Source organism: Camelus ferus, chromosome 36 (genome assembly GCF_009834535.1).
Source record: "Camelus ferus isolate YT-003-E chromosome 36, BCGSAC_Cfer_1.0, whole genome shotgun sequence".
Lineage (NCBI taxonomy): Eukaryota > Metazoa > Chordata > Mammalia > Artiodactyla > Camelidae > Camelus > Camelus ferus.
In genome coordinates, this window is record NC_045731.1 from 4,096,006 (window position 1) to 4,105,764 (window position 9,759).

Sequence of the window (9,759 nt, forward strand, 5' to 3'; positions counted from 1 at the left end):
TCTCCTCTCTCTCTTCTGTAAAGTGGCGCACTGACACACCATCTTTAAAATGTAGTTACAGTACATTAATGAGATATTTTACGAATGTATCTTAAAACACCATGTGCGTCTATCTCAGTTCGTGGATGTTTCAAAACAAAGTGGCAGAAAGACTTTCAAGAGTTTAGAGAATTTTCTGAAAAAATGCTTAAGTCACGGTTGGGATATATTTCAACCAAGTATTAGAAGGAAAACGTAAAAAGAATGGATATGGAAGTTGGTTTGCGCACTATGTATCTATAACATTTGAATTTGTCTTGTTTTTTTTTTTTCTTCTGTTTTTAAATGGAGGTACCGGAATGAGCACACGGAATTCGGCATGCTAGCAAACATTCTATTTACCACTAAACTATCCTTCCCCGATTCAATTAGCTTCTCGGCATAGATAAGATAAATTACAAACACTCTTTCACGGTTCACTGCCTTTCAAAACATGTTTTTTGCTGAAGCGCAAAAGATCTTTGAGGCTTTCTTCCCCTATCCACTAAGTCTCACATCAGACCGAGTGGGAGACAGGTCTCAAAAACCCTTGACTGAAGAGACCACAGGCCCCGGGTTCGGGTGTGTCTTCCATAAAACGGATCATCGGCTGTGGAGTTCAGGGCTCCACTCGCTGCAGACAGTGACATGGCGGGCTTGTCCTCCAGGGAGCCCGGAACGTGGTGTCTGTTTGAAGGCCCGTGTGCAGAACCGACACGTCTGCCCTCCGTCAGAGGACCCTCTTTCCCTCTACAACAGACACCCTCCCTCCCCAGGGCAGGATGGGGAAGACGTGGTCCATCAAGTGCGTCGCTTATGGACCAGAGGGACACGGCCGTAGCCCTGTCCGGCCGCCCGTGCACGGGAAGGCCCCGGAGAACGATCTGCCCTTCTTCTGCAGTGACTCAAGAAGAAACAGAGGACTATGCTTTCCTCTTACCGAGCGGAGCAGCTGGTGGTGGGGGTTGCGAGTTTGCACAGGGCACCAAGGGGAACCAGATGCAGGTGCCCAGCTGGGCGACTAGGGGGCCGCACCCGGTAAGGCCACACAGGCTGGTCCTCGAAAGTTTTGGGGCCCTCCCGGCCCACGGGTGACCTGCAGGACAAAAGGGATGGCTGGGTTGGAATGACAGACAACAGCGCCAACAACCGACAAGAGCGAAACCCAACGCAGCATGCAGCCGTCGGCACAGGGCACCCTCCCCTCCACCGGGTGCCCAGAGAGCAGCACGGTGCCACACGCTCCGCCTAGCATTCTGGGGCCTGCCTGCAGCCTGGGCCGCACAGGGGACACGGGATACGACACTGATGCCGCATGAACGCCTCCGCCGCTGTCTCCAAGTGGAGTAAGCAAAGGTTTTCCTGAACGAGGGGCTGCACAAAGAGCTTCCAGCACACGGCAAACTAGCGCCTTCCCAACATCCAGCCGCTCTGGGCGGACAGCCATCCCCGCCACTTCCCCAGCTCCACTCCACTTGCCCGGCGGACCAGGAACACTACACGGGACGAACGTGAAGAGCTCATATCCCACACGGCAAGCAGAGCGGCACAGGGTCACCGCTATGCCTGCAGGGCTCTGCCTGCAGGACCCTGCCAGGCCCTCTCTGCCCCTGCCCCTACCCCAAAGGGCCCTCCTCCTCCACGCATGGGGCTGCCCCTGGGTGCAAAGAGCCCTGGGGACCTGGGCATTCCTGAGTCCTGAAGCAGAGCTGGCCAAGGGCTCCTGAGGGACAAGGCTGTCCTCAGAATGGACTCAGGCTCCGCTACATTCATCCCTATCCTCATGGACGTCTGATTTTACGTTCGCTATGGAACGCACACTACCTGCGGTGCTACGGAGATTGACTTGGGGAGTCCTCAAAACCCACACCTGACACCAAAGGTACTGTACCACTCGTCGCAAAACCCCACGTGTGCCTAAGACCGACGAGCATCTCTCACAGGTTCCTGGCAGGCACGACCCTGCGCATGGTGGGGGACAAACACAACGTACGCACTCTGGTGTGCTCGGAATTCCCCGCAGGGAAGGAGGCATTTTCCACGGCGGGCTCTTTCCCTTCCAGCCTCTATTCCCTACTACAAACCACCATCTCCGAGATCCAGGCTTTCTGCCCAGTACAACTGGAGGCAGCGGCCAAGACACTTTTACCTCCCGAGAAAAGACAGAGACGCGCTGTGACGTTTATCACACCCAGGAAGAATCAAGTTTGCACAAAACCAGCGTACAAAGCTGGAGGTAGTGCTTTGCCCTTTTCCAGTTACCAGGATCTGAATGACATTCTAAACGGAGAATCACCTGGCCTGAGCCGGGAAACCAGTCAAAGAAGGATGACATAGAAATCCTTATCAGTGACCCAGAACACCCAGGTGCAGGAGTCAGGAAGGAGTCAGCCCGAGCCATAGAAGTCAGTGTGGAGCGAGGGGTCACCCCTCCTCATGCTGTTTCGAGAACCCACAGTCAAGTCTGCGCCCCGGCTCCTAAGCACTCCCTCATGGATCCCCGCAGGCACCAGCCAAGGCGACGGGCCCCCGGGAGAAGCAGCCCACTGGCTCATGGTAAGAGTTTTGAGTCTGAAAGGCAGCGACAACGCCACGCCATACCCGACACAGGACACACATTCTGCAGACGAGGCCAGGAACGGCTGCCGGGAGAACGGGAAGATCACCTTTCCCGGACGAGGCCCAACAGAGCATGATCACCCACTTACCTGGGCCACCTGGGCCGCCGCAGGTGGGCGGGCGCTGCCAGGCCACCCGGAGCCCGCTCCAGGTCCCGCGTCGGCTAAAAACCACAGAAATGTTGAGGATTAGGCTTTCCTGCGAAGACCTGCTGAAGTGAAATAAAAACTTTGCGCCTTCCTTCCTTCCTCCCTTCCCCGTCACCATTCGTTTCTTTGAGGAACTGGATACTGACCCCAGGAACTCCTGCATGCTAAGCCCGCATTCTCTCACTGCTGAGCTACATATCCTTCCCCCGAGAGCACACTAGTTTCTAGGCACAGAGACAAGAAATGCCAGCCACGTTCACTAACTTACCCAGTGTATAATAAGCTCCGTGTTCTCCAACAACAGAGTGTCATTGTTTTATGATCCGTCAGCTCCTGCGGAGCCACTTCTACAGTCCCAGTAGCGTACTCCCGGTTTTGTAATTTTGGGATTAGTCGCCCCTTCCTAGGAACACAAAAACAGATAAATCAGGAACCGAACTTCAGATCATGTGGCCTAGCTTAGTCAGTCAGTAGACAACAGTTATTTACCCGAGCTATCAGAACATAAGCCCTATCCTGGGAGAAGCGGGGGTACAAATAAAGGCAGATTTCCTCTCTGTTCTGCCAGAGGCACAGGATCCATGAAAACAAATCAGCTCAGAAAAAGTTTCAAAAGCTCTACAACTAGGTGAACGGGTTAAACAGTAACGCCACAAAGGACAGGAGAGTCCGCTGCACGTGGATATCTCACGGGAATGCTTGGGAAGACAGCACTGTTTTCGTAAAAGAGAGGATCCCTGCAGAGGGGAGATGTGGAGGGGCTTTGGGGAAGGGCAGCCATGAGTAAAAAGGAGCAGGTTGGGAAACAGCGTAAGGCATTAAGGAAACTAGAAACTACCACTGTTTACTGGCGGTGGAATGGGAAGACAAAACTGCTGCCTTGAAAATGAAACATCACTTATTAATTCAAGTTAGACGCTAAACATGAACCAACACAAGATGCACCTAACATTCCCAGGGATGAGTTTTCTTTTTCAAAATCTTCTAATGAACTCTAAGGGAAAGACCCTGAAAAAAAGAATGCCCATACACACACTGGCTTTCTCTAGGTGAGTCTGGAAAATGAACACAGTGGCAATATCCAGTCCTACGGCATTAGCACAGAATCACATCCTAACTGTAAGTTAAAAGCATAAGTCAAAATTCTCATCAGCAATTCAAACGTGAAAATGCACACTCACACCACCCCCGGTTTATGTCTCAAAATCCCCTGGTACATTATTGTCCACAAGGACATTAACACAAGAGACTGTAACTCATCCCAGGAGATTCTCTTCCTCTCTCTTCTGTAAAGTGCCGCACTGACCACCATCTGTAAAATGTAGTTTACAAGTACACTAATGAGAATATTCACGAATGTATACTAAAACCTCCATGTGCGGTCTAGTCCCGTTCGGTGGGATGTGTGAAAACAAAAGTGGCAGAAAAGACTTTCAAAGAAGTTAGAGAATTTTCTGAAAAAAATGCGTTAAGTCACGGTTGGGATATATTTCAAACCAAGTATTAATGAGGAAAACAACGTGAAAAGGATAGGAAGTTGTAAGTTTGGGTTTGCGCAGCTATGTAATTCTATCTACATTTGAAGTTTGCTCTTGTTTCATTGTTTTTTCTTTTCTTCTGTTTTAAATGGAGGTAACACGGGAATGAGCCACGACACGGTAATGCCGGCATGCTAAGCAAAGCATGTCTATTTACCACGAAAGCTATGTAATTCCCTAGTCAACATAGCTTCTCGGCATAGATAAGATAAAAATACAAAACACTCTTTCACACGGTTCACTGCCTTACAAAACATGTTAGTTTTGCTGAAGAGCAATAGATCTTTGAGGCCTTCTTCCCCGTATCACACTAACTCTCACATCAGACCGAGTGGGAGACAAGGTCTCAGGACCCTTGACTGAAGAGACCACAGGCCCGGGTTCGGGTGTGTCTTCCATAACGGATCATCGGCTGTGGAAGGTTCAGGGCTCCACTCGCTGTAGACAGTGAAAGGGGCAGGCTTGTCCTACAGGGGAGCCCGGAACGTGGTGTCTGTTCAAGGCCCGTGTGCAGAACCGACACGTCTGCCCTCCGTCAGAGGACCCTCTTTCCCTCTACAACAGACACCTCCCTCCCCAGGGCAGGAGTGGGAAGAAGTGGTCCATCAAGTGCGTCTGATAAGGGACAAGAGGGACACCGCCGTGAGCCCAGTCACGGACGCCCGTGCACGGGAAGCCCCAGAGAGCGATCTGCCCTTCTCCTGCAGTGACTGAAGGAAGAAACAGACGACTATGCTTTCCTCATACCGAGCGGAGCAGCTGGCGGTGGGGGGCGAGGTTGCACAGGGCAACAAGGGGGACCAGTGCAGGTGCCCAGCTGGGCGACGATGGGCCGCACACGGGGCACACCACGCAGGCTGGTCCTCGGAAAGGTTGGGGCCCCCGCCCACGGGGTGAACTGCAGGACAGATGTGAGGGCTGGGTTTGATGACAACAAATGCGCCATCACCGACAAGGCCGAAACACAACGCAGCAGCCGTCGCACGTCACCCCCCTCCACCGGGTGCCCAGATAGAGCACGGTGCCACACGCTCCACCCCGACTCTGGGGCCTGCCTGCAGCCTGCCTGGGCCGCACAGGGGTCACGAGGATACGCCAGACGCCGCACGTCCCCCCCGCCGCCGCTGCCTCCAGTGGAGGAAGCCAAGGGTCCTCCTGCCCGAGTGGCTGTACACACACCGACTTCCAGCACACGGAAATCTAGTGAATTCCCAAAAGCCCCGCTCTGTGCGGGACGGCCCTCCCCGCCACATACCCCCAGCTCCACGCAAGCTTGCCCGGCACGGCTCAGGAACACGGACACGGGACGGAAGTGAAGACTCATTCCCCACACGAGCAAGCAGAGCCGCACCAGGGTCACCGTTCTGCCTGCAGGGCTCTGCTGCAGGACCCTGCCAGGCCCTCTCTGCCCCCTCCTCACAAAGGGCCCTCCTCCTCCACGCAGGGCCTGCCCCTGGGCGCAAAGAGCACTGGGGAGCTGGGCATCCCGGAGTCCTGCGGCGGAGCTGGCCAAGGGCTCCTCAGGGTACAAGGCTGTCCTCAGAAGGGACTCAGGCTCCGCTACAATCATCCCTATCCTCAGGGACGTCTGGATTTTACGTTCGCTACAGAACGCACACTACTTGCGTGCTACGGGAGAGTGACGTGGGGAGTCTCAACCCCAAACCTGACACCAAAGGACTGTACCAGCTCGTGCGCAAAACCCCACGGTGTACCATGAGACCGAAGAGCATCTCTGACAGCTTCCAGGGCAGGCCCGACCCGGCGCAGGGTGGGGGACAAATACAACGTACGCACTCTGGTGTGCATCGGAATTCCCCCGCAGGGAAGGAGGCATTTTCACGGCGGGCTCTTTCCCTTCCAGCCTCTATTCCCTACTACAAATGCACTATCTCAGAGAGCCAGGCTTTTCTGCCCAGAGTACAACTGGAGGCAGCGGCCAAGACACACTTACCTCCCGATAATAGACAGTGACGGGCTGTGACGTTTACCACACCCAGGAAGAATCAAAGTTGCACAAAGCACACCGTACAAAGCTGGAGGGAGGGCTTTTCCCCTTTTCCAGTTACCAGGATCTGAATGGACATTCTAAACAGGAGAATCACCTGGCCTGAGCCGGGAAACCAGTCAAAAGAATGACGACTCAGATATCCGTCTCAGATGCCCAGTAGCAACCCCAGGTGCAGGAGGTCAGGAAGGAGTCAGCCGAGCCAGGAGAAGTCAGTGTGGAGCGAGGGCTCACCCTCCTCACTGCTGCTTTCGAGAAACCACAGTCAAAGTCTGCCGGGCCCCTGGCTCTAAGCACATCCCTCATGGCTCCTGCAGGCACCAGCCAAGGCGACGGGCTCCCGGGAGAAGCAGCCCACTGGCTCCTGGGCAAGAGTTTTGAGTCTGAAAAAGGCAGCGACACTGCCACGCCAGACCCGTCACAGGACACACAGTCTGCAGACGAGGCCAGGAAAGGCTGCCGGGAGAACTGGGAAGATCACCTTTCCCAGGACGAGGCCCAACAGAGCATGACCAGCCCCACTTACCTGGGCCTCCGGGGCCGCCGCAGGTGGGCGGGCGCTGCCGGGCCACACCGGAGCCGCGCCAGGTCCCGCGTCGGCTAAAAACCACAGAAAAGGATGGAGGATTAGGCTTTCCTGCGAAGACACTGCTGAAGAGAAACAAAACCTTTGCCCTTCCTTCCTTCCTTCCTTCCCGTATCACACTCGTTTCTTGAGGAACTGGATACTGACCCCAGGAACTCCTGCATGCTAAGCCCGCATCTCTCTACTGCTGAGCTACATATACCCTTCCCCCCGAGAGCACAATAGTTTCTAGGCACAGACAACAATACATGCCAGCCACGTTCATTAACTACCCAGTGTATAATAAGCTCCGTGTGCTCCACCAACAGAGGTCATTGTTTTATGATCCGTCAGCTCCTGCGGAGCCACTTCTACAGTCCCAGTAGCGTACTCCGGTTTTGTAATTTTGGGCTTAGTCGCCCCTTCCTAGGAACACAAAACAATATAAATCAGGAACCGAGCTTCAGATATGTGCCTACGCTTAGTCAGTCAGGTAGACAACAGTTATTTACCCAAGCTATCAGAACATAAGCCCTATCCTGGGAGAAGCTGGAGGTAAAATAAAAGGCAGATTCTCCTCTCTGTTCTGCCAGAGGCACAGGATCCATGAAAACAAATCAGCTCAGAAAAGTTTCAAAAGCTCTACAACTGAGGTGAACGGGTACAGTAACGCCACAAAGGACAGGAGAGTCCGCTGCACGTGGATAGCTCACGGAATGCTGGGAAGACCGCACTGTTTCATAAAAGAGAGATCCAGCGCAGAGGGGGGATGAGGAGGGGCTTTGGGGAAGGGCAGCCTGAGTAAAAGGAGCAGGTGGGAAACAGCGTAAGGCATTAAGGAAACTAGAACACTGTTACTGGCGGTGGAATGGGAAGACAAAACATGCTGCCTTGAAAATGAAAAATCACCTAACTAATTTCAAGTGAGGACGGCTAAAACAAGAACCAACACCAAGATGCACCTAACTTTCCCAGGGATGAATTTCTTTTCAATATCCTCTAATGAAATGTAAGGGAAAGACCCTGAAAAAAAGAATGCCCATACAGACACTGGCTTCACTAGGTGAGTCTGGAAAATGAACACAAGTGCATTATCCAGTCCTACGGCATTAAGCACAGAATCACATCCTAAACTGTAAGTTAAAAGCATAAGTCAAAAATTCTCATCAGCAGATGCAAACGTGAAAATGCACACTCACACCAACCCACGGTTTATGTCTCAGAATCCCCTGGTACTTATATAGTCACACAAGGACATTAACAACAAGAGACTGTACCTCATCCCAGGAAGATTCTCTTCCTCTCTCTTCTGTAAAGTGGCGCACTGACACACCATCTGTAAAATGTAGTTACAGGTACATTAATGAGAATATTCACGAATGTATATTAAAACCACCATGTGCGTCTATCTCCGTTCGTGGATGTGTCAAAACAAAAGTGGCAGAAAAGACTTTCAAAGAGTTAGAGCATTTTCTGAAAAAAATGCTTAAGTCACGGTTGGGATATATTTCAAACCAAGTAGTAAGAGGAAAACACGTAAAAAGAATGGATATGGAAGTTGGGTTTGCGCACTATGTATTTCTAACATTTGAAGTTTGCTCTTGTTTTTGTTTTTTCTTTTCTTCTGTTTTTAAATGGAGGTACCGGGAATGAGCACACGGAATTCGGCATGCTAAGCAAGCATTCTATTTACCACTAACCTATGTCTTCCCCGAGTCAACTAGCTTCTCGGCATAGATAAGATAAATTACAAAACACTATTTCACGATTCACTGCCTTTCAAAACATGTTAGTTTGCTGAAGCGCAAAAGATCTTTGAGGCCTTATTACCCATATCACACTAAGTCTCACATCAGACCGAGTGGGAGACAGGTCTCAAGACCCTTGACTGAAGAGAACACAGGCCCCGGGTTCGGGTGTGTCTTCCATAACGGATCATCGGCTGTGGAAGTTCAGGGCTCCACTCGCTGCAGACAGTGACATGGGCGGGCTTGTCCTCCAGGGAGCCCGGAACGTGGTGTCTGTTGAAGGCCCGTGTGCAGAACCGACACGTCTGCCCTCCGTCAGAGGACCCTCTTTCCCTCTACAACAGACACCTCCCTCCCCAGGGCAGGATGGGGAAGACGTGGTCCATCAAGTGCGTCTGCTTATGGACCAGAGGGACACGGCCGTGAGCCCTGTCACGGCCGCCCGTGCACGGGGAAGCCCCGGAGAGCGATCTGCCCTTCTTCTGCAGTGACTCAAGGAAGAAACAGAGGACTATGCTTTCCTCTTACCGAGCGGAGCAGCTGGCGGTGGGGGGCGAGGTTGCACAGGGCACCAAGGGGGACCAGGTGCAGGTGCCCAGCTGGGCGACGACGGGCCGCACCCGGGGCAGGCCACGCAGGCTGGTCCTCGGAAAGTTTGGGGCCCTCCGGCCCACGGGGTGACCTGCAGGACAGAAGGGAGGGCTGGGTTGGATGACAGACAAAAGCGCCAACACCGACAAGAGACGAAACCCAACGCAGCAGCCGTCGGCACCGGGCACCCTCCCCTCCACCGGGTGCCCAGAGAGCAGCACGGTGCCACACGCTCCGCCCAGCCTCTGGGGCCTGCCTGCAGCCTGGGCCGCACAGGGGGACACGGGGATACGACACTGACGCCGCACGTCGCCTCCGCCGCTGTCTCCAAGTGGAGGAAGCCAAGGGTCCTCCTGCCCGAGAGGCTGCACACAGAGCTTCCAGCACACGGGCAAACTAGCGCCTTCCCAACAGCCAGCCGCTCTGGGCGGGACGGCCCTCCCCGCCACATTCACCAGCTCCACGCAAGCTTGCCCGGCCGGACTCAAGGAACACGGACACGGGACGAAAGTGAAGACTCATT